The sequence below is a fragment of the Phyllopteryx taeniolatus genome, chromosome 18 (genome assembly GCF_024500385.1).
Source record: "Phyllopteryx taeniolatus isolate TA_2022b chromosome 18, UOR_Ptae_1.2, whole genome shotgun sequence".
NCBI lineage: Eukaryota > Metazoa > Chordata > Actinopteri > Syngnathiformes > Syngnathidae > Phyllopteryx > Phyllopteryx taeniolatus.
In genome coordinates this window covers 17,799,650-17,827,440 of record NC_084519.1, presented here as the reverse complement: position 1 = coordinate 17,827,440, position 27,791 = coordinate 17,799,650, and the positions used below count along the sequence as shown (strand labels likewise).

General features: G+C 47.0%; 1 protein-coding gene and 1 non-coding gene across 2 annotated transcripts in view; one reads left to right on the top strand and one right to left on the bottom strand.

Annotated features, from left to right (window-relative positions):
• LOC133468379 (NHS-like protein 1) overlaps positions 1–27,791 on the top strand; it is a 75,102-nt gene that overhangs the window by 12,810 nt on the left and 34,501 nt on the right.
• On the bottom strand, positions 10,117–10,199 carry trnal-cag (transfer RNA leucine (anticodon CAG)). The gene has a single exon. It is a non-coding gene; the product is annotated as a tRNA-Leu (tRNA).

The following is a 27,791-nucleotide window of genomic DNA, read 5'->3' as shown; positions in this document are numbered from 1 at the left end:
AAATACATTATTAAAGGACAGCTTCAAACAATTGCAGTGTAAAGCTATCCTATTTTCGCTATCCACGTTGGTGTATTCCTTTAGCTTGCATTAGAATTGCGCTGCGTGTCTGTGCAAAATGCCAGGATGCAGCGATTGAGTTTTCCCACATAAAAGCGCATAAAATCCGATTAGGTGTGTTTTTCGAGTCGCTCCTCTCCGAGCGAATCCGGTTTCATGCTAACTAAACGCATCCCGGCGCAGTGATCCGAGTGTATCAGGTGACTGCTTTTATACGTGGAGGCCAATTTTACTCCCCGCGTTCGATGCGGCTTGTGAAGGATCCAATATCTCCCCCGGAGCCACAAAACCTTTTCCTGGGGTTTTCTGTGTCTTCCCACAGTAGTTGTGTACGTGCAGCCATTCATCATGCAGTAAATGTAATATAGTACTTGCCTAATGTTCGTATTATACAATGAAACCTCTGTGGTCAGTCAAACAACATCAGTTTGGGAAGGGCTTGACATTATTTGCCATAAGAAAAGTGAAATATTGTTTAGCAGAGTCAAACTGTGGCCACCATAAAACCGAAAAGACCAAGAAGAATTGTTCACTGCCACCGTACAGCACATGGAACTCAGTTTTCGTATGTCAAAGCAAAAAAAGCGGCAGAACAGTAGCTCATATCTCGAAAACCTGTAAGTGGGCTCACTCGTATCTCAAGGCACCACACTGTATAGGAAAAACGAGAAGCGCTGAATTGTGTGGCCTCCCGCATCCATCCATCCATTTTCTGAGCCGCGGGTCGCGGGCGTGCTGGAGTCTACCCCAGCTGTCATCGGGCAGGAGGCGGGGTCCACCCTGAACTGGTTGCGGCCTCCCGCAATTGTTGCCAATTTGTGCTGAGCAGCCAGGACATAAACGCGTGTGCCGCTTGCCCACGTCGCTGTAAGTTCCGTTCCCGCTTCTGAGGTTCCTCTTTGCTTTGACTTATTATTATATTCTAATGTCGTTGACACGACAAAAAAATCTTAGCGAGTTGAAGTCTTGCGTGAGGCTGCTTTTCCTTTGGTCAAAATTGGAGGTTCCACTCTTTTTTTTAACTAAGTAACAGGGCGCTGCAATATGAAAGAGAAAAGCCCCCGCTACCCTTCCCCGTTCCCCCACTTCTTTTTTTTCCCGATGGAGCGCCCCCCAGGCCCAACAATACACCCTCGTGTTTTGCAAGCATCAGCCAGTCGGCTCTCTCCCCGCCAATCTCCAAAGAAACGCTCAATCGAGCCCAAAGGTCCCGCGCGAAGACGGGACAAACGGATCAATAATGCGGCCCGGCGGAGGCTCTCGGCTCTCCGGGGACGTCGAGCTCCGTGGCTCGCCCAGAGTCCGGAGGTCTGGAAACGAGACTGAGGGTCTTTGTTGTGCTCAGACTAAAGAGAGCGCTACACAGTCTGGATGGAAATGTCACGTCCCCGGAGGCTGTGCTCAAACGAGACCCATCAATCTTTCTCTTCTCTCAATCTTTCATGTATGACGTAGCGCATTTTGGTTTGTACATTTTTGCCTTCTTAACGAGTTAACTTTGCTTGAGTCAGTACTGTGACCAGCGGTGGTCCCAACGGTCCTGACTGTGACTGGTTTAATAATAGCCCCTTTCACGCTGTCTGTAAACGCCGGGGGAACAGGTTGGAGCTGGAACATGAATTTTTCTGCCCATCTGTATGAAAAAGGCGGGTGCGGCGGTGGACACCCAACCCTGCAATACTTGTCGCTGTTTGGATTTTACAGTATCAGCCCCTTCACCACCGACTGTAATAGATGTCACTTTTTTTTGTTTTTGTATTCCTGTTCTGTATGAATGGCACAGACACAAAAGGTGGGACAGCTTCTGTGTGTCATTTAACACCCGGCGCGCCCTTATCCCACCAGACATGTCACGCTTTGGATTATAGTAGCCTCTTTTACGCTGCCAATAAAAGATGGAAGTTTTACACCTTTTTTCCTGCATTGCTGTTCCAAATAAATAGTACTGACATGGAATAGGGGGGGGGGGATTTTGATAGAGCCATTTTACACCTTTGGCGGTGTTTCAGCGGCGGGACGGCCCACGTGTGTGAGAGTATTGCAATTGCAGCTCGAAAAAGTCATCTTTTCAAATGTTTGGGTAAATAACTTCGCCCCCCATTGAGCAAGCTCTGTAGGTACATTAGTAAACATACAAAGAAAATGTTTTCTAAATAAAATCAAAATGTAGCGCAAACCTATTTCTCCGAAAATGAGGAATTACGTCTCTGCTCGCTCTTCTCCACTTTATGAAGTCGCATCAGAGCGGAAACTAACTGGTGTTAGCCATGCTCGTTAGCTAGTTATCTGAGTCTAAAGTATTTATTTAACCACTTGTGGGCAGTCCAAGTCGCAGCTGGTTGCAAACATGCATTTCAAAACAGCAATAAAGTTTCTATTCACTGTATATTGAAGTCTTTGTCGTCGTGGTCAGTCACAACCCGGAGCCGAAAACTGAGGCTAATTTCTCTTGGCAGGACGGCGCCGTTGCACGCTTAAAATCTCACGTCTACACAAAGACACTCCCACAGGAGCTTTCCCAGCATTGTGCAGCGGTCACGTCTCAGCAACTCCTTAGAATGACGGCGAGCTGACGAAGGGAGAGAGAGACGAGGTCCGAATAAGAATAAAAGAAGGTTCCTTCCCTTTTAAAGAGCGAGTGACGCATGAGGCGTCTGAGTAGAGCAAAGCATATTACTGGAAATCACAAGAGTCTGTATTTCAAGGAGTTTAGGAGCTTTTTGTACCCCAGAAATTGCACAAAATTGAAAAAACAAGTTGTGCAATTTGAAAAGCCACCTGTTTTTTTCAGGAAAAAAGATTGCAGGCTAGTGAGCAATGAGAACATTTTGAAGATTGCTTTGCATTTTGTTTAACTTGTTTTTTTTGCTGCCATACCATCTTAGAACAGACAAAAAACAGAAGACACAACTTGGTTCTGATGGTTGTAATGAATCGTATTATGAAGTAGAGGTGGCGTCGCACCGGAAATGCTCCACGTGTCCCGAGTTTGAGAACGGTTAAGCGGCAACGGCTCCATAAACGGAGCGTTACGGAACACACCGCAGCCTCGCGGTCTCCTTACATCGTCTTCCCATACTACTACTCGATTCTCACTGTCCATTAATCTTCCCATGTTCTCCCACCATCCCAGCTGGCAAAAGCGCAATACACGCTGGACACTTGGTCGTAGTGTGGCTGCAAATGGCATTTTAATTGGGGCTGCAATCTTGCACCTGCAAATCTCGACTTTCAAATGGACAGGATGACGTGAAGGGACTCGAACCCTTCGTCTTCTGATCCGAAGTCAGACGCCTCGTCAATTAGGCCACACGGTCACGTGTCTCACTTCTCAAGTCTTTCACGTCTTTAATGTGGGGAGCCGGCTTCTGAAGTCCGGGAGCAGGAGGAAGCCCCGTGAGCAGCTACCTTGTACGCGCAAGCCTTTCGGCTCCTCGCCATATGGGAACCCGACCCGCTCGCTCCTTGATGTGGCTTGGGGCCGGGAGGCCAACCCAGCAGCCGTCAAGTGACACAAGAAGACTTTTCAAATGCGTATCTTTCTGAGATGGGGACAAACTCCTCGGTCTTGCCGTCTGGGTTTGAACCTCAAACGTTTTGTGTTTTTCTCAGCTTGATTTTGGGGCAGAGGTTTTTAACAAGCTCGTCAAGTGTAAACAAATCGCCAAGTAGGTATATAAAATGACGCTTCAAAATCATGAAAAATCAACCTCCTAGATGCTGTAAAGGCGCTCTCATCTTCGCTATTTGGTCTTTCTCTCTGTGACACGCGCGCACTCACGGCCGACAACGAGGCACTCTAAAGTAGTCACGCCCGCGGAAGGGAAAATGCATTTTCGGGGATAAGGCATAGTTAGCTAGGTAACTGCATGTCGCAATTGCACCGGACCACCGCCTTTTGTGAACATTGGCGCTCTTATGAAGTGGGGGGGGGGGGGTGACTCATGCCGGACGCAAGTGCATCACTGAGTTTTGTTTTAGCCACGCCCAAGACATCAGGAAAACAGAAATGGTGAAAAACTGTTCAATGCTATTGCCACAATTGAGTACTACTGTACCTACTCGGCAGTTCTCTTCAAACATGCATAATATTTATAAAAAAGGGTCTTTAAGGGTCTTAAGACTTGCCCTTTTTGGAACAGTGTAGGATTATTGAACTTTCCGTTTCTTTTTCAGTCACCTCCGTCCTCCGAAGTTAAGCCCCATATGCTTTCGTCTTCCTACTCACTCGGCTCCCTCCATCTCAACTCATTTAATTCTTCTCCCCGATTGCCGTTTGCACACAAGAAGCCCATTGTATGAGCACATGTCCACCAGCCCCTCGAAGCGCAGCCCCCCCCCCGCGCTCTCCGACTACTGAGGTTGGAATCGGGTCACCTTTCCATGTAGCAGTTATATTTCACATCATTCCGCGTAATTGGAATCAGGTCACATTGCCGGTGAAGAAAGATGCACGTAAGATCTTCAGCAAACATCGCATTTCTTTCCGGTGTTTATACTAAGGCTTGCATAATACAAGCGCATTTAATCATTTGTTTCCGTGTCTTTGGTGGTTTTGTCATCATTTAAAACACTCGCATCAGCGTCCCAAAAGTCATTCCGTGACTGACGCCGAGTGCTGTGTTTCACAAAAGGCAGATGGCCCGGAGAATAAATCGGAGTCTCGGTGAAAAGGGAAAACAAAGCCACGAGGGAATAATTAGGGAAGGAAGTGACACGGCTTACGAGAAACATGACCCTCTTTCAGAAAAGACGAGCGCTGACAGCACTGCTGTGATCCAATCCATCACCTCCGCACAATTCCCTTCAAAGCAAAAATTCTGGATTTATACTTGCTTTTTACGTGTGCCCAATAAGTGGCGGGCGTTGAACAAAAGCTTCCTTTCACTGACTTTCAACAGACGCTAAGTGCACATTTGTTTGTTCAAATTAGCGTCGCGTAATCCCCCGAGGTCGTCTGCAGTTCTTCACGTAAACAGTCGGCATGCAACCGCGCGTTCTTGTGCGGGCACCATTCAAAACAAAGCGGAATAGGCCGCAGTTGGAAACATTAAGCATCAGGAAAACAATTTTAGGGCGTCTTGGGGTTGCATGCAGAGTCGGGGGCTTTAAATGTTTACAAAAGGCTGCTTTTAGGGTGCTCCAACTTGGTCGGGATATTAACTGAGAGGTGCGCGGCATATTTTGCCCCAACAGCTTTCAAATTGTAAAACTTTGGGGGCTGCGCCTCCTGTGTCGGAACGTCGAAGGAACGCTCTAACGTTTGAGAACGGCTGCTTTGGAGTTGGGTTGGGCCGGTTACCGGTTCTTGAAAAAGCAACTGAATTCCCAAAGATGGATTTTCAATGCAAGAGAACTTGGCTGTGCATTAAAATCATGTGGAAATCAGATATGCACAACGATGTAGAAATCATTTGTGAACATTCGCAATACATTTGGATTATGCGTTGGACGCACTGCGCATGCTGTTGTCGGCCTTCCGCCCTGCCATTTTTCAGGAATTATGGCGTAAAGTCGGGCTACGTGGGAAACTGAAAGAGGAAGGAGGAAAGGAAACGCATGAAGGATGAATAGAAAGAGGAAATCCTCACCCTGTGCGAGGGATTGTTGTGCATTCGAGTCAACGAACGGCTGGCGCAGCACTTTGAAGGATGGCCCACAGAAGGCATCCCGAGGTACGGCAGACAAATAAAACCAGTTTCTTCCTCCTCCTCCTGTCTCAAGTTTGACTTGAACTTTCCCAAACCTCCACAACGACCGCTTCCATGCTCACCCGCTCACCCGGCCCTTGGCGTACAACTCCTTGCCCTCATCTTCGGGCATTTTTGTCATAAGTGCATGGGCGATGGCGCTATCGCATACTACATCCTGCGCCGCTTCCCGTGCCTGTCATCGTCCTGCGCGCCCCCTCCGTGTCCCCGTCCTGGCACCTCGCGCTAAACGTTCCCCTTTTCCAGGTGCGTCACTCTTGTTTCCTGCTGGAGAACAGCGGTTGATAAATTGGCCCAGGAGAAGTAGTTTGCTCTGAACTTTATCCCTTTAACACCGAACCCAAAAACTGGAAAGTAGCTATCAGTGGAAGCTAATACACACGCACTCCAAGGCGGAAAATGGCTCGGTCACCTTTCCCCCCCCCCCTCCACATTCTGTCTACTGGCTAGGGATAGGCATAATAATCGATCAAGTGACCGTTAAGAATCTTAGTCAACTTCAACTTCAGTCAAATGTGTCCTTCCACCTCTGCGAGCAAACGTTGCCCTTTGACCCACATGCAGCCGTAGCAAACCGTTCCTTCGGCGCGATTGCGCAACGGCTTCAAGCACGCCACAACTCGATCCGTAAAAAGGGCGGCGAGCGCCCGTGCGCGCCACGCCCCGTCGGCCGGGCAACACCAGCCAGCGACGGATAACGCTTGTATCGCCATAGCAACCTCGGGGTCGGAGTGGGTCTCCACACACAAACTCGCGCGCGCGCTCACACACACACGCCTCTTTCTTGGTGACAGGTTGGTGATGGGCCAACGCGTGTGTGTGCGGGGGCTTTGAAAGCGATAACGCCACGCTTGTGATGGAGACTTCTTGTGTGTGTACGTTGCGATTTGGCAGCGTCATGCCCGTAAAAGGGATCAGGATTTGGAAACGGTGGGCGACGTTGGGTGGAATGAAGAGACGCCAAAGTCGCAATTACGCTCAAATATGCAGTTTAATCTCGAACTACTCTCTATGGCTGCGGCTATTGAATATTTTTAGAATCGATTCGTCTTCCAACGATTATTCAAATACACCAAAAATTGATTTTGCATTATGAAACAATACTACCACTACAAAATATGCACGTGAGGTGCAGCAATTGTTTTTGTCCACTTGGGGTCGCCATCCTCACGTTATTACACTATACACTATTATTACACTATAATATGAGTGTATGAATGTGCTTCTTTTGTGTTATATTTTGTTACAATTTGTTCAATGAAGCGATTGAAAGTGCACCGGCGGCTGTGTAGAGGACTTACAATACATTCAAACTAGCGGTGTCAGACTAAATTAGCTAACGATATTTAGTTTACCTTGTGAGGGTTATCGTAAATGTGCAGTTGTGTAAACCGGTGCTACTTTGCAGTAGACGCGTTGCACTTTATCTTCTTTTTGAACTGTGAAATGAAATGATGAAGTTTTTTCTTTTGCGCATTCTTCCCTCCGGGCTCGTTGCCATCACGCCAACTTAATTCGACAGTAGCGTCATCCGTCACGGCAAAGTTTGAGGCAGACATTTTGCTTTGACACTTTTATAAACAAAATATTTGACTTATTCCAATTATCGTTTCCGCCCTACCACCGTCTGGCACGGCGTCTTCCATACGGCACCTCCCGCAAGTTGCTAGTTAAGTATAAGTGATAGATGCGTGTCCAAAAAAGTGTCTATCCAGTAAAAGTGGTGCTTTTCTTTTCCGTATCACATAAACTCCATTTTTAGGCCATATCGTTCATATTAAATTGGATCAGATCGCTAAATGATCGTTGAAATGAAAATAGTTCATCCACACGGGCGTGGCTATTTCATGTGTCTTGATTGTTGCTTTTGTCTTCTCTCTGCATGGGGGATTCTCCATCTCGTGTCACCTTTCCTGTGCAACTCAACAGGTAAGTGCCTTACTTTTTTTTTCTCTTGCAATGCACACTTGAAACGATCCGGACAACGATAGTTTCAGCATTTTGGTGAGGGCTCTCTCCTTTGCGTGGGAAGAGGATGTGAAACTGTGTCTGTGTGAGATCAGGAACCTCAGTGTTTTGTCAGCGCCGTAGCACGCAGAGCCCACAGGCGCCGCCGCCGCCGTCTTTTGCTCTCTGCACGACACACGCGCACACACACACACACACTTTGGGCGTGTCCAACAGAGGTCGTCCACGCGGTGTTTTCTCACCGAGTCGTCCGACCTGCTCTCACACCCCGGCCGACCCGTATCGCGTTCCGTCTTCCCGACGCCGTTCGCCTTTCTCCGCGACGTTCAACCCGTAGATACAAACCGACGGGGCCCTCGTAGACCCCGAGCGCTTTCTTCGCTCTGTTTGTGAGCTGCGCTATGCAGAAGCTGATTTTCATTCATCTTGAGTGGTAAAACGTTAGACGAGCAAGAACCCTTAATTCTATTGACTTCTGATATTTATATTTAAATTTTACTTAATTTGTACTGCAACCGTAATTGAGCACCATTGCTATCGAAATGCAGAAGTCTATTAAAGGAATGAGCACGAGTTGAGGAAATGGCTTCATCATTTTGCCATCATAAAACTGTTAGGAGCTTTCCAGGGAATGTTTCAACATTGAAGCGTCCATAAATATGTTCAGCACTCTTGACAGAGTTGTCCAACCTAGAAAAGGGCGTCCGACATCAGAGGTTCCACTGGAGCGCAAGCATCCTCCTCGTCTCTTCTCACGCTGCTAATTAGTCACCGGTTGACCTGAGCTGACGAGGGGGAGGTGACCATCTCTACACTTCGGGCCATATCATCAACAAAGAAAGTGACTCACTATTAGAGCACTTCATGATTTCTCTTAAGGGCGTGTAGACTGGGACAGATTCACTTCAATTGTCTCCTGACTTTTTTTTTTTTAACAGTAACTTACTTCGAGTAAGAACAGTGACACACATAAACACAATGAGCACATTCACACAGGAGCTGCTGTCGGCCACAGCTCCCACCCAGACACTCACACGGCGACGTCAAACGGCACCCGACCGGGCCCCGCCTCCTAAAGGCACATGCATGTACACAAACACTGCAATACGTATTTCTATACATTTGATACTTTTTATACTTCTATACATTTGATACTTTTTGGGTGGTGGCAATTTGTTGGTGTGTTTAAAGCTTGTGGGAGGCGAAAACTACAAAATGTATTTTTTTTTAAATAGTCTCTTTCTACATTGCGCATTTTCACCTTTTGCGAGTAGTTCTGGAACGTACGCCCCACGATCAGCAGGCTTCGCTGTAGCGTGCGGTTCGCACTCATTTAAACCAGCTGAGCTCACACGCTGTCGAGTTTCACACCTCCTGCGCTCTCCAAGTTGATTCTGCCAGACTTGAGCGTCACACGCACGGATTCATTCTGAAGGGTTTTCCCCGGCTTTTGCAGAGCCTGAACTGTGACCTCAGGGTGGTTTTTTTTTTATAAAGATGGGAGATGATCTCCTCCATGATGCTTAATCCTTGACGCTTACTCGTCACGTGTCGGTTTGGACGCGCTTGAGAAATCCAGAACGATGCCCTCCTGTTGTGCTACAAACTGGACCCGCCAAAACCCAAATACTGGACATTTGAATTATGCGCAATAGAGCTGTTCGATAGAACGATAGAAATCGTAGTGTGACATAAGAATGTCTACCGGCGACAGCGTACGATGGATGTAATTATTGTCGTTATCGTTATTATGATGTGTGGGCTATTGGGTTACACTAATGTCGTGTTAGAGATGGTAAAACAACAAAAGTCGCCTTTCTACTACATCATCCTTGTAACGCACTCTGCTGACTTGACTTGTCGATTTATATATAATACACAGTATATACAATTTTGTCCACAGCACTAACGTGCAGTTTTTGTGTTGTTGCCTGGGTAATATGCTCAAAGGTATTTTGGCCCTTGATGCTTGACATTTAGTCCGTGTACCTCGAAGGCCCTGCAAAAGCTACAAGTACTCACCTCGGACTCTATTAATGTCTACGGGGTACGACTTCCAAAACTTGTTTGTCTTGTGCAACACAAAAACCTTCGCAACCACCCCAGAAACTTAAGTCCCATTGAAACAGTTGGATGCCCCGAAGGATAAAAACGACAACATGACCTTGTTTTCATTTTTGGATCAAGAAGACATTTTGTTAGGTGAAACGAACAAAATCCAGAATGTCCCAGTTGGGAATTTTTGGTGGGTTGAGGCAATACACCGTGTCCGCCCAGTTTGATCAGAAAATGATAATATGAAGCCTCTAAAATGTTTCTTTCATCCAGCACCCCCAGAACCAAATCCCAATTGGCCACCGCTGGTCCAAAATGAATTTGTCAGAAGTGGGATTCGAACCCACGCCTACAGAGTAGACTACGACCTGAACGTAGCGCCTTAGACCGCTCGGCCATCCTGACGTCATTGCTGGGCCTGACGTTACAACGTTGGATAATCTACATCTTCTTGTGTGAAATAATCCCAACCTTTGGTCTTTTATGCACTCTTTCCTCCTGGCTCGCGCGTATTGCTATGTGTCATTTGTCCGCGATACAGCAAATAAATATATATAAAATCAGATGAATGAGTTGAAAAACTGCGATAAAGCGAGACCGCAAAAAGTGAACGCGATATGACGAGGGACGACTGTATTCAAACGTAGACAGTCGACTGTGGGCTTGTCAGTCGCATGCACCGAGCAAGGGAAAGTCCCCACTTTGTGGATTTGTAAATGGTGGGTTCCCACGATTTGCGGTGGCTTCAAGTCCGAGGTGGAAAGGCCGTGCTCGGACGGGGTAAAAGTCACGATCAGACGAGAAAGAATCGTGTTGCATTTGAGGACGACAAAGAAAAGCAAGAGAGATGTGAGAAACATGTCGAGATGGCGGAAGACAGATGGGAGGGGGGGGCGAGATGGAAGGTGGCCAGATGGAACGCAGCTCTGCAACTTGTGGGAGGATTTCCTTCGGGGAAGAGTTTGGCCTTTTGCGCTATTTCTGTTGGCTGTGCGACGGCGGCGCGGCCAATATGAACTTCCCGCTTGTTGACGTTAGCCACGCGCGGGCGGGCGGGCGGGCGACGTGCCCAACAACCGGAAGTGTACTCTGAAATCCCCTCGCAAACGACGTCGCTCGCTTCTTCAATCTTGCTTAAAGGAAGGCAGCCAAAAGGAGACCGGCCGCGGGAGCCGACTCAAGCTGAGACTTCATGCGACGCCTTCTGCTTCATCAGCATAAATCTCGCCTTCCATTTTCCTCGCTGGCTGTCAGCCACTTTCTCCGACGGCGGAAACCCACAATCCGCCCCCACACGGCCAGTAGGCTGCACACCTACCTCGCCGCTACCGTTATTTCAGTCATTAGCTTTTATTCCACTTGGCTCTCACGCGCGTGCCGGTTAAGTGTTTTTTATGCGCGTAAACACGTGGCGCTCGCACCTCTCGGCAGGTGGCAAGCGCGGCGACGGGAGTCTGGCGCGGCGTCAGACGGGGACGGCGCCACCTGCGGCGTGGGGGACGGGTCGCCCGGTCGAGCTCCCGCCGCGTCGTCGGCTCGTCTGTCGGCGAATGAGCTCAATGTGAGTCTTTTGCGGTTTCCGTTCTTCTAACCCCGGCTCAAGTTTCGGAAGAAAAATAAAGACGCTATCACGCGCGTGTTTATTGTCTTTATAAAGTAAAACATTTACTTGTTCTCACTTATTCCTTTGACTATTATATCAGTGTTATTGCTCAGGCAAGAAAATACACACTGATGACTGCTCCTGAAATAACAAATGAAGCCGTTTTGCTCCCCTTCTCATGCTGTAATTATTGCGCATTGCTGCACTAAAGTAGCCCCCCAAAATGGGGATAAATAGTGTCTTTTGTTGGCTAGTGATTTTCTTATTATTTATAGTTCATGACGTGGGGAAAGTAAATAGCCTGTTCATTAAACTGGGGAATGTTGCTACTACATCAAGTCAGCATAAAATCATCAAATAATTGTGATTGTATTCTCACATTTATTTGGAAACCATTAAGGACACAAACATGTAAAACTCCAATTTGTGGACTTCACGTCAAATTATTTTGTAATAATTCATGTTTAATTGTATTTCTTGTGCCGGCACAGTGACCGACTGGTTAGCACATCTGCCTCACAGTTGTGAGGTTGCGGGTTCAATCCCCGGCCCCGCCTGTGTGGAGTTTGCATGTTCTCCGCGTGCCTGCGTGGCTTTTCTCCGGGCACTCCGATTTCCTCCCACGTCCCCAAAACGTGCGTGGTACGTTAATTGAAGTCTCTAAATTGACCGTCGGTGTGAATGTGAGTGCGAATAGTTGTTTGTTTGTATGTGCCCTGCGATTGGCTGGCGACCGGTTCAGGGTGTGCCCGCCTCCCGCCCCAAGATAGCTGGCATAGGCTCCAGCACGCCCGAAGAATGAATGAATGTATTGCTTGTAAAATTGCTTCTATTTTCATCATACTATTTTTGTATTTAAAAAATGTCAAATTGATTCGTGTGTGTAGTACAACTTTTTTTCGCGTTTCTCGTGAAACCAAAACTCTTTTTCTCAAATGATTTCAACTTTATTCTTGTAAAAGAAAGACTTCTATTACAATTTTATTCTTGTAAAAGCAGTTTTTTTTCTCATAATATTACAACTTATTCTCGTAAAAATTGCTTTTTCTCACAATTCCATGATTTAAAAAAAAATATTTTGTATAAAGTTCTTTGTTTTTGTAAACTTAAATCTTTATCCTTCCTATCCATATTTGTATATTTAGCTTTATGTAAAATTACAACTGTATCCTCATAAAATCACAACATTTTACGCTTCAAAACCAGACTTTCTTTTTGGCATCTGCGGACTGACGTGGCGGCGGCGCCCACGCCGAAACGTTTTCCACGGGTGTGTGTTGTGCCGGAGTCGTTGTTGAAAAGCAGCGCTTGTGTTTTGACAGCTTCGCGCGGACGTGACGCGCCATGGAGTGTGCACGCTTTGTGCCACACGCGTGTCGCTGAACACGTACGCACGTGCGCCGTCATCGTGAGCCCAACGCGGAGCGGAGGGCGCGTCGTCGATAGGTAACCCTAACCCCCCAAAAAGTAATCCCACTCCTGAGTCCCAGTTGAAGTTTCAAACTCAACAGAAAACATGGCGAATTATATGTTGTGTATTCGATAGCTTAATGCTAACACATAATAGGAACCGTCATAGACTGGCTAATGAATAGCCGTTTTAACTCTTTCAGGAAGGGATATTTGAACACAAGTGGTGGCGCAACACTGGTAGACAGATAATATAACATTACTCAGGGGCTATATTCTTTATCCTCTGTGAAGAACTCCTGCGGATTCCTGATGTGTGACCGTCTCCGTGTATATCCATATCTGTATTATTTTGTATTATTCTGCGCACAGGTGTTGAACTGTTTCATTTCTTTCCATTCATTGACCTCCGACTGGAATGCTCGAATTTGCGTTCTTTTACGATCACCGTAGGCGCAGCGTTATGTCCAAATGCTGGCGATATCTGATAGATTTGAATACGTTTGCTATTAATTTCATGAAGACAAAAGATTGCGCGCACAGAACACATCTGGCCTCGGGTCTGCCGGGCCAGCGCCTTTGCTCGGGAACGAGCGATCGGGAATGTGCAGCCGACCGCACCCGTTCTCACTTTCAACCGCTGGACGCGGGGTGTGTGCGTGCGCGTGTGCGTGAATTGACTGCTCACATTACGGTCCGCTATATCACACGGTTCCTTTCTCACACTGTTTTTGTTTTTCTCTGAGTTTCCCTCGGTTCCTGTCCGCACTCGCGAGTTTTCCAGAGAGACGCTCACGCCTTCCACATGTGTGTCCGCTTTGTCTCGTGACGCGTTTGGGAAGTGGCCCGAATGCCACTCGACACTCTTTTGTCTGTGCTGCGAATGCAGGGGGGGGGACAAAAGAAAAACACACAGCACATCCTGACCGGTGGCTGCGCTTCAAGCTGCTGCTTTGCGGGTCAAGGGGGAGAAGGTCGATACCAGCTACAAGCGCTCACACACACACACACACACACACATTTTTCTTGGTGATTAACAGAAGTAAGTGACACAAATAAAGAATAATAAAGCAAGTAGAGTAATGGCAGCGCTATCTGCTCTGAATGTTGGAGCACGTGTCCGGAGGAATGAAGGGGATTTGCCTTTTGAAAACTTGACAAAAGTGGATTGCGCCGAAAGCTTGAGCACCTTTGTGTGTCTGCGTGCATGCGTGCGTGCGTGCGTGTGTGTGTGTGTGTGTGTTCCTAATCAATGTTTGTTTAGGCACAGCCTTATCGGCAAACACGTAAACACAATCATCTGAGCGTAGTAAAACGTGGACATTTTCTGGCCCATTAGCTGCTGCACTAGTCGTTTTTTTCCCCCCTCCCCTTTTTCTTCCGATTTGCAATCCAGGTGAATGGCGCCCCCTTGTGGAGCGAACTAGTAGTCACACGAGAAAGACAGCAAGGCTTTTTGAAAATATGAATTGTGGACAACACTGATCAGTTACACGTGTTGAGAAGGCCATTTTTTGAAGGTAGATAACACACACCATAATTAGATACCATAATAATAATAATAATAAGAAGAAAAAATTCTTCAAAAGAATTAGTGTGTTAGTAAACAAATATCATTGGCCTCAGCTTATTTAGATGCATGATAAACATGATTTTATATGTGATTATATTTAAATTTCTTAATTTACCTTATGACGCAATTATGTGAATGGACAAGTTTAACATATAACAGCAATAAAACAATGCAAATAAATATGAGAAACAGATTTAAAAAGATAATAAATTAGAAAATAAAAATCAATCTACATATACAGATGAATGAAATAGATCATTAGTAGCTTTAAGCAATAATTCTGCTTTTATTAATTCAACCAAATAATTTCAATTCAAAGTCTAACATGTTGCATATTACAAAATAATCAACGTACCGATACAGGTGCTTGCAATTTAATCTTTAATTTTAATTGTCTTTATTAATATTAGTTAGAATTTCAGTGGACAGAAAAAGAAAAAAAATGCGTAAAAAAATTAATTAAAAGTAGATGGAGACCAAAAAAACTTTTTTTAACAAACCACTAAAATACTATAATATAATATTTTGATGAACAGGTCAAGTTTATTGTAATACGCAGTTCAGGTGCACATATGGCAAAATGTAATGCAATACACCTTAGATACATTGCATCTATATATAGTGCAGCAACAAGTAAGTGGATAAAAACGAAATAAAAATAGATATAACAACAACAACTCATGTTCATCACTCACTCATGTGAGTCAAACTAGTCAGTTGAATTTGCAGTTCTTGTATTTGTTGCAGTGGATGTCACCGGCAGACCCTCAACCGATGTAGAGCGCCGATTGATCGTCTCGCCGCCACTGAACCTCGTCATCATTTCCCCGCGGCAGTTTAAGTGCCGCCAAACGTACTTAGCGCTTCTATTGGAGTGCTATTTATTGGGGCGCAGGTGGCCGAGCCAAACCAAGCTGAGGAACAATTGTCAAGTCAAAGATGGGAAGAGGAAAAAATAGAGATTTTGGAGCGCGAACAGGGTAGTTTCCAAAACGCAGGTAAAGCCGTCATTTGGAGAGCACCTTCCAAAACAGCCGTGGCTGAAACTGAAAATGTCCGTATTTGCGCACACAGAGTGCACGTTTAGTGACCTTTAGTGACCCCGGTGTGCCCCTCCGAGGAACTAAGACAACTGCATTTGAGGATGGAAGAAGAAACAAACAGAAACCTGGGCTGATGCATCCTACAACTTTTGAACGTTTCTTTTGATCAGTTCTGTACAATATTCTTTATAGTTAACCTACAAATGTTCTACTGTTGGAATGTGTGCACAAAGCTCTCTTTGTTTCCAACTTTGTCCTTGACCGTCGGCGCATAGCAAAAACCGAGCAGCTGATGTTAGGCCGCATGTGTTTTGTTGGTGCTTTATCCAGGTAGTCGGGTCCGTCTGCGTTTTCTGCTGCGGTCGGTCAAAGGGTATCGGTGTCACGCGATCGGGTTTCGTGGCAAATGGGCCGCGACTTGTGGCGGGACGCCAAGCGTGTCTTTTGTGCGTCGTCAAGAAGCGGCGATAAATACCTGAACGTTTTATTTCTTCTACATTTCCTCTGTAAAGGAACAAATGAGATGAGGTTGCGGACCTAAATGAAGGTTGGCCTCGAAGGGCGTTGAGTCTCCATTCCCACCACAACCTCGCCAAAAGCCTCAGATCGACTTTCAGCACTCTAACGAAGATCAGCGAGATGTTGTGGTCGACGAAACACGAGCTTCTCTTTTAATTAGCATGGTGGTTTTCGGTTGTCATGTGTCATTTTCTTTCATATTCACATAAACACACACGCAGCATTGGTTTGCTTCTTGTCACACACACACACACACACACACACACACGAGTCGTCGCACAACACCCAAGCGTAACTGCAGAGCTTCGACTTGGGCTGGAAAATCACCTCCCGAACAGAGCCCATAAAAAAAGTTGTTTTTGTCCACGAGGGCGCCCGTGTCCTGGCTTCCTTTTCCCCCCCCAATCGTGCTAACGCGAAACCCACAATATTGTCGCATCAGAGCCATTCAAGGAAAATCCAACATTAATCTCACAAGCTTTTTTGTGGCATTAAATTACGTTGGTTTTAGTTGTCCTCACTAATTACTCTTAATTGTAACAAAATCCAAGTGAAGTTCTTTGGTCTGGTTTGTGGTTTTTACGCTCCATGTTCAGCGTTGGATGGCTGAATGTCAGCGACATGCCTTCACGAAAGTGTCTGGAAAAAAGATACGAACTTACAAAATTCCGAGAGAACACCTGATGACAACATGCTCTCAAAATCTCCAGTTCTCAAGTAAATGCAATGTAATATGCCAGAGACATTTTAGTTGTCAGTGTAAGACACGCTCAGGACATAATTTAGGTGCAGGAGGCTTGCTGGGGAGGTGCAGCCAAGGGAGAAAGGTGCAAGGGAGGCTCGAAAATGCCGAGAGGGGAGTGGTTGCCATGGATGGAGGGGCGGTGCGAGGATCCTCGAAGAGAGCGCGAGGGAGTGGCGGACGGACTCGGGTTTCAGCACCGTTGCTACCAGGCTCGGGTGGAATCCTGACCCTAACCTCACATCACTCGATTCCTTCCAGACACGACACTCAACCGAGCCTCCAGTTCAGGGAACCCTTCCTGTCCTCTGCAGTCTCGTGGATTCTTACTTTTTGTTTTCACCGCCTCATCTTTGTCCACCGTCGACAGCTGATCTTTATCTCAGCCGAGGAAGTCAAATGTGTTCTCAGGTGGCAGGAGCGTTGCGCGTGTCACCGTTGAGGCTGGGAACAGACGGCGGATGCTGCTGAGACCGTACGTGTCAGCTGGTGTGCGCTCACAACAAAGTCACCACGCTTCAGGCCACACGTGCTGCCGGGGAACAACGGGCGGCTTGTTTTGATTGTAACCTTCAAGGAATGCAGTCAGTCGTCTCCACCGGGAGCGATTCTGTCAAGCCCAAAATCAGCTCGTTGGATTTCTGACTGCTGTCCAAACTCTTGAAGCACAAAGGAAGAAAAACAGTTGTGATGTGGAAGCCCGCATGAATGAAATGCTGGCTGTGGCTTGGAACTATTTCTATCCTCAACATGGAATCAATATACTTGAGTTCTGAAGTACTTGCGCAGATCTGGTTGATGTTCCCTGCAATGTTTGCAAGCTCACAGTGTCTGGTAACCCACGGTCGAGGATTGTAATTTCCAATTCCGACCCTAAGAAGAAGAAGAAGACTTTCTGGATCCCTCGTGAGCTCGGGAGGATGAGAGGGGATCGGCGAGCGTCCGAGAAACCAGCCAGGTTGTCGCGGGCTCTCAGCTGGCTCAGTGTGTCCACCCTCTCTCGGCAGAGCAGACACTTCTTCCACAGCCAAAACGAGCTGCACGTGGTCCACAACCGCCGCTCGTCCCAGGAGCGTCACTCGCACCCCCGCCGCCACGCCGCCGGGACGGACGACGGCGACGACGGCGACAACTGGGTGTACCAGCCTCGACACAAGATCGGTTGGTTTTCATTCATCTCTTTCCACAGATTTCTATCGGAAGATCCGTGAGGGAGGCCACGCGGCGTCTGCCTTGGATTTCGCGACACAGGCCGACTTTGTTGTTGCTCTATAACAGGAAGACGGCGAGGTGGGCCGCTGTCTTTTTACGGCCTCTTGTTCTCCACTTCCTTGTTGCCATAGAGAGCGTGCGCGAGGTGTTGCTGGGGATTTTAGCGTGGACGGTTTACGGGGTCAAAGGCGATGGGTAAACAATGATGCTTTGTACTGGCGGAAGCTTTGTAGCTGATGTCATCGTGTGATAGTCTTACAGGCTGTGTGGGTTTTTAGTTCTTTCCAGATGTTTAAATACAAGTCAAACGTCTCTCGGTATTACGTCTCCTGATTAAACATAAACTTCTTGATGCGTTTTGACGTGGTGTCAGTTCGTAGCTTGTAACTTCTACCCAAGAAGGGAAATTGACACCATGACCTCATTAACTTTGTCAGCCTCAACTGATTTGACACACAAATCGGCTGGCGTAAATAGGCGTCGATATTGAAATCAATTCAAATTCTCTGACTCCAGCGAGGTTGCGGAAATTGTTTGGCGGCGTTGCGTGTCTCCGCGCTCGTTGAAGAAGCATTCTGAACGTCGCACCTGTTCACGAGTGGAGCGGAATGGAGTCGAGTCGCATTCCGGCTTGTCAGCCGATCGAGACCGAAAGACCAAATGTGTTCAATAGCATGAACCCCGTGTAGATAATCATCAACAAGTTGGACAGAAGCGATTATGGGTGCAGATAGCTCTTGGCATCTTGTTCTTCACAGATGTTCACGGTATCGTCACATAGTCCTTTGTTAACCCAGTCTCGTGGGCCCTCAGCCAATACCGTGGAAAGAAGGCTAAGTCAATTTTGCGTTCGCTATGCAAGACCGCCCTTGCGGGTGAGCTCGGCATGACCCGCTCGTTTTTTAAGAGTCTGAGTTGATTCAGTCTTCGCGTCTGTGCGAAAAATGCTGCCTAATCGGTCGACTGAAAGAGACCCGGCAATGTTCTGACTCACGCTGTCGACAGTCTGCGGAGGGATTTCCTACTGCTGTTTAGAAGACCCGTCTGTAAAAACGCGGCGTCTTTGCCAAGCATCCATCATGTGCGTTGTCGATGTTTTGCGCATAACTCTGATCTGTCCGTCGGGAGACCCCGCCGCCCCCTTCCCAGAACAGCTCAGGGCCACACGTGACCGGAATGCTTTGAGGTGCTGACATTTTTGCTCAATGTCAAAGCGCTCGGCGAGTCCAGGGCCCGACACAGATCAAACGAGCGCCGGTTTGGAAGGTCATCGTTTTATTCTCAACTGCTGGATCCTTTGGTTAACTTTGGAACTTCAAATTCTGAATCACTTTGTTGATTTGACTGTTTTGGGTGATTTGACGAAGTCTTGAGTCGGGTTTGGCATAACGTTCGGTTCAACAGTTCACCGATGCTAAATAATTCAGTCGATCGATTGTCGATGAATGACACCGGATCCAAAATGGAGTGCACAACTCGACTGCAACAAGAGTCGACACTTAATTCAGTCTCAGCTAGTTTGCTAAAGAAGTGCAACTCGTTGTCAGCCACGGGGAGTTGAGCTTCATTTTTCTCATCGAGACGATGGCGGTACCAAAAAGAACGTTAATAGAAAAACTATTTATTGATGAAGTAATTGTATCATCTCAAAGGCTCGTCTTTCGACGAGACGTTCTAATGCAAGTTAAAAGCCGGACAGGTTCGGTTTCTGCACAGATTTTCTGGATTCCGTGTTGGTCACGCAAGCTAGCTTGGGAAAGGAAGAGGTTGTTTATTGACTGGATGCCATTAGCGCATTTGAGGTTGCGGGTTTGCTCTAAACATCGTATGCATTTCGTTCCCTGACCAGACAGTGTCAGAGACAGGTCATCCTAAAATCCTTCTGGCCATGCAACACATAGAGGAAACGTCTCATAGCGATGCTCGAGCTATTTATAGCATCTGGCCGGCGCGCCGGGAGCCGTGACAAGAGGCTCCGGGCAGCGCTGTGTGTAAATTTAGCCCCAAAATGAGCGCCTGCGGCTCGCTAGCCAGCAATTTTCACACAGCGTCGCCAGCGCCACCGTCTCCACGGCGATGATGTGAGTGGCATGTGAGTAAGCCTCTTCTTCGCTGCCTCCACGACTTTTGACCCGCCTACCGGGGGGGACGCCTCCCGGCCAATCGGCTGCGAGGTGAACTGCTGGTGGAGATGGGGAGAACTGGCACAGTTTTACAACAAATGTTTTTCCGGCGGTGAGCGTGGTGACCTAGTGGTTAGCACATCTGCCTCGCAGTTCTGAGGTTAGCAGTTTGAATCTAGACTTTCCTTTGGTCAAATGTGCTGCAAGAATGCCTCAGTTGAGAAAACTAAAAACTAAACCCCCACGCAGGAAAAGCAATTAGACAAGTAAATGTGAAACTATAAACTATATTTTTAGGAGACCTTCCTGTCTGGTCTTGTGTGGATTTCATTTGAGTTTCTCCAGCAGTGAGCAGTTCGTCCCAGTCTTCACACGTTTGACACGTCGGTGGGCCGTGAAACGTTTCTTGGCAGCGCTAATGCGGCGCTCGGTGTTTTAAACTATATTCTTAGAGCCGGTTTGAACACTCTCGCTGTATGAAATATTAATGTGCTTTTTACTCTGTAAAATATGATTTATACTTTGAAATCAGGGCAGACTATAGTGAGAAAATTACAATTTGTCTCTAAATTCAAACTAGAACTTGTGCGTCAATGAAACATGTTACAAGCACCATGGCAGACCTTTGTGACGGGGGCAAATTTATGCTTTGCATGATTGCTTCCCAGCATCTTCTTCAATGTTTTTGTGCCGGCAACCCTCCCCGATTTCTGGCGAGCCGAGCGTGCAACGTGTCAAAATGCAACTTTGGAGATTTGAGAGATGTAATATGTTTTGGACAGACTTGCCCGGCGCGCGTATTACGCGTGTACAGCTGTTTTCTGTGGAGTATTCCGAGTATTTAGGGCAGCAGCATATTGACCTCATTATTAACGCTACCTTGGCAGCAGCCACAAGCAGAATTGGCTCTCGCATGAAATGCTTTTAATGAGATGTTTATGAATTAAGGCTGTAAACAGGCCAGGTTATTTTCGGCCGCAAAGAGCCACGCTTAACATTGGCAGGCTTGCCTTTGAGGGGCGTGGCCTAGTAAGTGACATCAGGAGCTGGAATCAGCTGCAGTCCTCGCTAGTGCTCCCATTTCTATTTGTGTTGACTGTGGCTCTCCTTGCCCACATGTGAGGGCATAACAAAAGTTGTCAGCCACGGTACTTCTGTACTTGCTGTGCGCTTTTGTGCCATCATCCTCCTCCTCCAGATTAGCAGATGATAATTTGCCCTGAGAGGGTGGATATGTGTGCGCGTATAAAGCATGCAAGGCCTCATTCAAAGAAGTCAGCGTGGGGAACGTGCAGTGTAAAAAGTCAACGCGCCAATACTCCATCGACGGTGTCTAATACTCGTCTCTCTTCTCTTCTCTCCTGCGTGCTGATGACGCGTCCACTCGGTCCAGGTGAGTCACTTCCTTTCTGCCCGAGCTACATGGCGACCGCTTTCGTGTCTCTTTTGGCTGATCCCAGATCAGTCCTACCAAAGCCTGCCACATGTCTCAGGTTTAAGCCTGCATACGAGTGAAATCGCATTACGGCAACTACAAATCTCTCAGTGCTGTCGCAACTATATTCCAGGACAATTTGTGTCACGCGTCCACACATCCTCGGTTTCACGGGGGCCCGAGACTTGACGAAAAGCCAGAGGATTACATTTGTGGACGTCGTTTCGTTTCAGTCGCCATTCGACTGATGCCGTTTTGCGCGGCCGCAGTCGATCATTTTGGTCTGTGTGTGTGTAAAATAGCAACACGTTGCAGTTGACGATGTACAGCACACTCGCTGAGATAAGATAACGGCGAAACCCGCGTTTGAGGCCAACGATTGGCTTTTATCAGCTGACGAATGCGAACGGCTTTCATGTCCTGTACTTGGAAATGATAGCCTGCTATTTGGATTAACACCTTGGACGACAGCCAAGTATATCGCGTTTCCGTTTTGCTGTTATCAAACAGCAAATGTTTCATACAAACACACCACGAAGAAGATTTATCGCTCGAAACAAATCTGCCCACAGCCATCCAAGTGTACTGAAGGTTGAAATGTTGACGCCGATTTTGCAAAGCATAATTTACAGTTGACTAAGAGTGTCGTCGTCCGTGTTTCCGTCGTCCGTGTATCGCCGCGCGGCTGACGGGGCCGTACCCGGAAGGAATCTGTCGGGTTGGTGGAGTAGTATCGGTGTCGTAGTCGTGTCCGGTATCGGCAGCGCTCAGCTGGGTTTGTGATCTTTAATACAGAAAAGCACTGTATTGTTTAAAACCATCCTAAAACATAATCAAAGAGAATGTCAATAAATACAAAGGTTTTATAAATTGTCATGACTGTAAGTGTGTGCCTTAAAGGGGTGTGTCCTATTGAGTGATGTCAGGAGCTGGAGTCTTGACAATTGTTCTTGTTTTGTATTTGTCCCGTTCGGTAAACAGCTGAAAGTGCGGCTCAGGCGTTAAGGTACCTGAATTGCTCCGTAGTATTAAGTACTAAGTATTCATTGGACGGTGACTATTAGCATTCATTTGTCATCCAACAAAGCATTTAAAACGATTGATAGGCGCTGATGGAAACCCATCGAAATGATTCGCTAAGCACTATTTGCACCGCCAGCAGATTTGTTGGCAAATGGAATTCCAAATTCCGTCTCTCTTGCTTGGCTTACCAGAGCCGTCCGTCGTCAGGCAGACCTCTGAAGTGTTTCTTCCGAGCTGGTGTTTTTTTTTATATACCGGAGATTCCTGCGAGAAACTCGCACTATTCTAAGGTGAAAAGCAGTTTGATGATCTGCTCTTGCAGCGTTCCGTATTGGTGTGCTGTCATTTTTAAAATGTTTTTTTTTTTTTTTTTACACACAACTGGCGACATCTGGTCCTGGCAAACGTGTCACGGCCCGCAAGCAATAATGGGGCTGGGATTAGCGTGCTCACCACTCAAACACGTACAGTAGAACCAACCAATGCTGTATGGGGCCAAAACATTGACGTGTTTTGCAGCGCGGAAGCTGTCGGAGCCGCAGCTCCGTGTTGTCTGTCATTGTCGCTTCCAGTAAAAGACATGGCCAAGTACCCCAAAACTTGATGGATGACCTAAAAACCATTACAGCTGGTCCATGTGAAAGCCATTAGTCAACCTTCATTGGAAATCGATGGCTTTTGGGTCGCTCTGGATGTCCGCTCATGCTAGTTAGCCATTTGCGACGCACGGATTGAGATGCTTTCGTGACTGCGTTCCCGTCACGCGGAGATGAGCTCGTCGCTGCTCCCGCGTGGGCCAACAGTTGAATTGTGGGGGATTCAAGTGATTCTATTTGATCAGGGCATAATGGCCTGGCGGCATGCGAACCGCTGACTGTCCAGTTTCCCTGAAAAACACAAAACCCTGCAACACCACGACACTTTTAGCGTCCTTTTGGTTGCTTGCCAGCCGAAAACGTTCGGAAATGTGTCGCAACCTGGACACTCCCAAAAATATTCACATTGTTGTTCTACGGAAAGATTGAAAAATGTTAATACAGTGGTACCTTGACTGGCGAGTCAGCGTGCACCGATATCAGATTCTGACGCGGAGAAAAATATGATATCACAGTATTACAGTTATATCTGTAAAATGTATTGTTTTGAAATGTTTGGGTAAATGACAGCGACTTTTTTGTTTCCATTGAACACGCTCCATAGGTGAGTACATGAGTAAACATAGACAGAAAAGAAAAACGAGAATTTGTCTTTTCTTTTTGTTGATTATTATGGCAGATTTTTTTTCATTTCAGGTTTTCATCAGTTCGTAAATGCAAAGAAAAACACGAGCTTAGTCTTTATCTTAAGCGACTTCTTAACTTCCATTTGGCACGGCATTTCAATGCAGCAAATGACGCAAGAGCGATGTGGTTAAATGGCGACGGTAACTCTGAGGCTTTGAAGACGAGAGCGACTCGGCTCTGACAGCAGCAAACGGGAGGCGGGGGCGGAGGGGATTTTTGTATTATTTTTTTTTTTTGCAAAGCAGTTTCCTGCTGTGTGGAAGTTGGCGTGTTGCCGCTCGTGTGTGAGCGGAGGAGGAGGAGCGGGAGGGCGCCGGCGTAAGCGTCGCCGTCTTCGCCGTGTGCACGAGGAGCGAGCGGCCACACGGACGAGGAGGAGGAAGGCGCGTTTGTTTCTTGTGGAATAAATGAGGAGGAATGTTCTGCTTGAGAGGTGAGTGTCCAGAACTGACGCAGACTTTTTATCTTTCTTGCGTGCGGCGTGCGATCGGCAGGAGGACAAAGAAAAGTTGAACTCCATCCTTCCTTTGTTGCAAACTAACGTATGGCAGAGGAGTTTCCTCTCCTCAATATCCTCCCTTGCGTGCTTCAACTTTGGAATCATCTCTGACTTTGTGCTTCTTCACTTCAGGTTGACTGAGTTGATTATTATACGTTTGGTGTAAATAATGGGGATCTTGTCATAAAAGTGCAGAGCGATGTGCGTGCTTTTCAAGCGCGGCATTGTCCCGCATGTGTCGGCTTGCGAGACCGGCCGCTTAAAAGTGCAGTAAAAGCAAAACTAGTCTGACTTTTCTCTGGTCCTCGCACTCACCACTCATTCGCTGTTGGCGTCTACGACCTCCTCATCACCTCTGAAGAATGCGTGTGACATCATCGCCTCGGACGGATTTTTTACATTTGCCCTACTTTGCTTCCTATAACGTCGGAGTGTCAAAGTCATTTTCCTCGCGGGTCACGTCGTCCAGTGGGCGGTTGTGGCTGTGAAAATTCGAGAAATGTATCGTCACCTCATCCTATGATTGCCACAGCTGGTTGGAGTAGACACAAAGTGTCCTCAAGTAAGAGTACTGTTATTTTAGAATGATAAGACTCAACTATTTATTCAGTTTAGAGTAAATACTCTGTGGGGGGAAAAAACTACTCAAGGACTGAGAAACCGGTCAAAGCCTGAAAGTCAACTTGACAAAATATGAAATGGGAATGTGCAAATTCGACGGCATCACTTGACATGAAATATCGGTAAAAAGCAAAGAAAAATGACAATTTTTGTGTCGTTCTTCTGCCAAAACGAAAAGAACAAATCCATTTAGCATCAACATGAAGTAAATGCACTTGATTAGTTTTAGTGGGCCACGAAAAACGATGTGGTGGGCTGGCTCTGGCCCCCGGGCCTGGAGTTTGACACATTGAGTCATCTCTCACATGTCCTTCTTATGGAAGTAATTCTCTTGTCCGCCGCGTCCAGAAGTGATGCAATAGTTGGACTGTTTTGGGGCTGTGAAAAGAGAGGGAAAAAAAAAGCTGCATGCGCTCAGACACTTTTATTGCCATTTGTCATTTGCACACCAAGTCACGCGTCACGCCCACTCAGTGGCTCCAAACACATCGGAAACAAAACGCTTCTCCAGTCGTAGCCTAAACCGAATTGGCTAGAAGCAGCGTTTTTTTTCAACGGAGGAGGGCCTCGCCCGGCTCGTCTGTGAAATGTAGCTTTATAAACCCCGCAGATGGCAACGTCTCAAATCGCTTTGGATTTGAGATCAGCGCAGCTTTTTGTGTCGGAGATCAAGATCGGGGGGGATGAAACGCCGGCCCGTTGCAAATCGGACGAGATGAGGCAACGCGCGCTCGAACAGAGAACGTGTACGTATGGTATGAACGGAGTATTTGTCGCGGGAGGTAACGTCGTGCTTCTGACTTGCGTATGTAAAAATCCCTCATTTGGCCGTCAAAAGTCCGTTCTCAGTCATGTTTCGTTTCCTTTCGTAGTCGGAGGTGTCACAAAACCGAAAGAACAGAAAAGCGAGAAAGAAACGTTTTGTTGTTGTTATTCTTTTGATCAGTGCTTCTATTGTCACAGAAGCAAATATTCTGTGGGTCCGCAAAGATCCGTCCAAACGGGCTGCCTGCGTTACGGGGAACTCGGCTGCCAGTGAATGAGGTCATAGAGCAAACAGCGATCATGAATTGCTCTTTAGTCAAGCAAATTTTTGCCAAATATCTATCTGAGTTTGAAGTGTCTCGCTGCCAAGACAAACTGACCCAAATTCTCCGCGTGGCGCTTGCCAGGGATGCCGATTGCTCGCCTATGTTATGATTTCAAGCAGCCCCCGATCCAGCGGGACGCAACCCTTCGTCCCGGCCCTCGTCCGTCGTCTGACCACAAATCCCCGCGGCGGCCTTGAATTTTGGCCTAAGCTTCTTTGTGCACTTGATGTGGCTTTTCGGACGTTACGTAAAGGAGCCTCTTCTCGCGAAAGCCCACAAATTGGAACGTGATCAGACTTGAAAAGGTTAGTTAAGGTCAGTCGCGTAACGCTGCTTGCTGCCCGTTTGCTCGTCAACATTCACGTTTCATCACAGTTACGTGTGGTTCGATGTAATCTGCTGGCGGTGGCGTCATCCAGCCAAAAAAGCTAAAGCGCTTGTTACGTAGGCCAGAGGCGTGTAATTCATCATTTTACCCAATAGTGGGCGCAGCTGCACTCTAATAAAGGGAGAAGCGGGTGCTTTTATTGGCTTCTTTAGCCAGCGTGCAAGGAAGAGAGGGTGCGCCGACTCTACTGGGATGTCGAAGCGGGCGCTCGGCTTGAAAGCTTTAAGAGCTCCGTATTTCACGTTTTTGAGCCGGGGGTGCGCCAACTCTTTCCGGATGTTAAAAAGGGTAAGGGCTTAAAACATTGGGGAATTACTGCGCTAAGCTTTTTAAGCCAGAGGGGAAGGCAACTCTTTTGGGGTATTGAAAGGGGATGCGTGGTTTAAGCAAAAGGGTGCGCCAAATCTGTCAGGATGTGAAAGGGGGCGCAGGGCTTAAAACATTTCCCGTGAAGCCGTTCCCGGACATTTTTTAAGCCGGGGTGCGCTCTTTCTGTGGAGATGTCAAAGTTGGCGCATGGCTTAAAAAGTTGCTGATAGGCAACTTTAATTGGGCTCGTTTCGAGCTTTTTAAGCATCCCAACAGAAGTGCGCACACCCTCCAAAACAGGCAATTATCATTGTCAAACATAATTAAAACACTTAGCGCAGGGTGGCGCGCAGCACCTTTTGCCAGTAGGCAGTTTAAGTGCTCAACGCGTGACAACATCCAGAAGAGATGTGCCGGATCATCTTTTCAATCTAGTTCCACTTTGTGGCCACTATTTTTGCACACTAGCTGCTTGAAACGGGATATTTTGCAGTATTAGAGCGCATGTGACGAGAATTCCTGGAATGTAAGTGCGTCTGTGTGCGCACATATATTTTCCACACGCGCACTTTCAGGAAGGCATCAAATGGGTCACGTTAGTTTGGGCTCACGTAGCTATCTATATGTTTACAACTACATTTATGCGCTACTCTGCTGTTGCATTTCGCACGCTTTCGTCACTGGACGCACGCAACAGACACACAGAGGAGTTAAAAATAAACGCACGGTGGACAAAAGGGAACCGCCATGACCAAACTACAATCACCAAGATACGATGTAGGGCGCTGCACACGTTTCAATAATGTACATATTATTTATTTATTTTTTTACAGGTACTGCGTGAATAATGGCAAATCAGCTGAGTGAGAAACAAAGCAAGCGGATTGTAAAGGAGTTACCGAAGGATGAAAGGGTGCGTGAATATAAAGTGGGAGTGAGGAGGTAGGAAGGAAATCGAGGTCAGAGTGGAAGGAAAGTAGGCGCAAAGGAACAAGACAGAAAAGTTTCATGGAAGGAAGGCTGGAAGTCCTGATGCGAGAATAAAAAGCAAGGGAAGAAGGAAAGAACAAAATCAGGATGGAAATGACGCCACGAAAAGTGCGTAGCTACTTTGAGCTGTCAA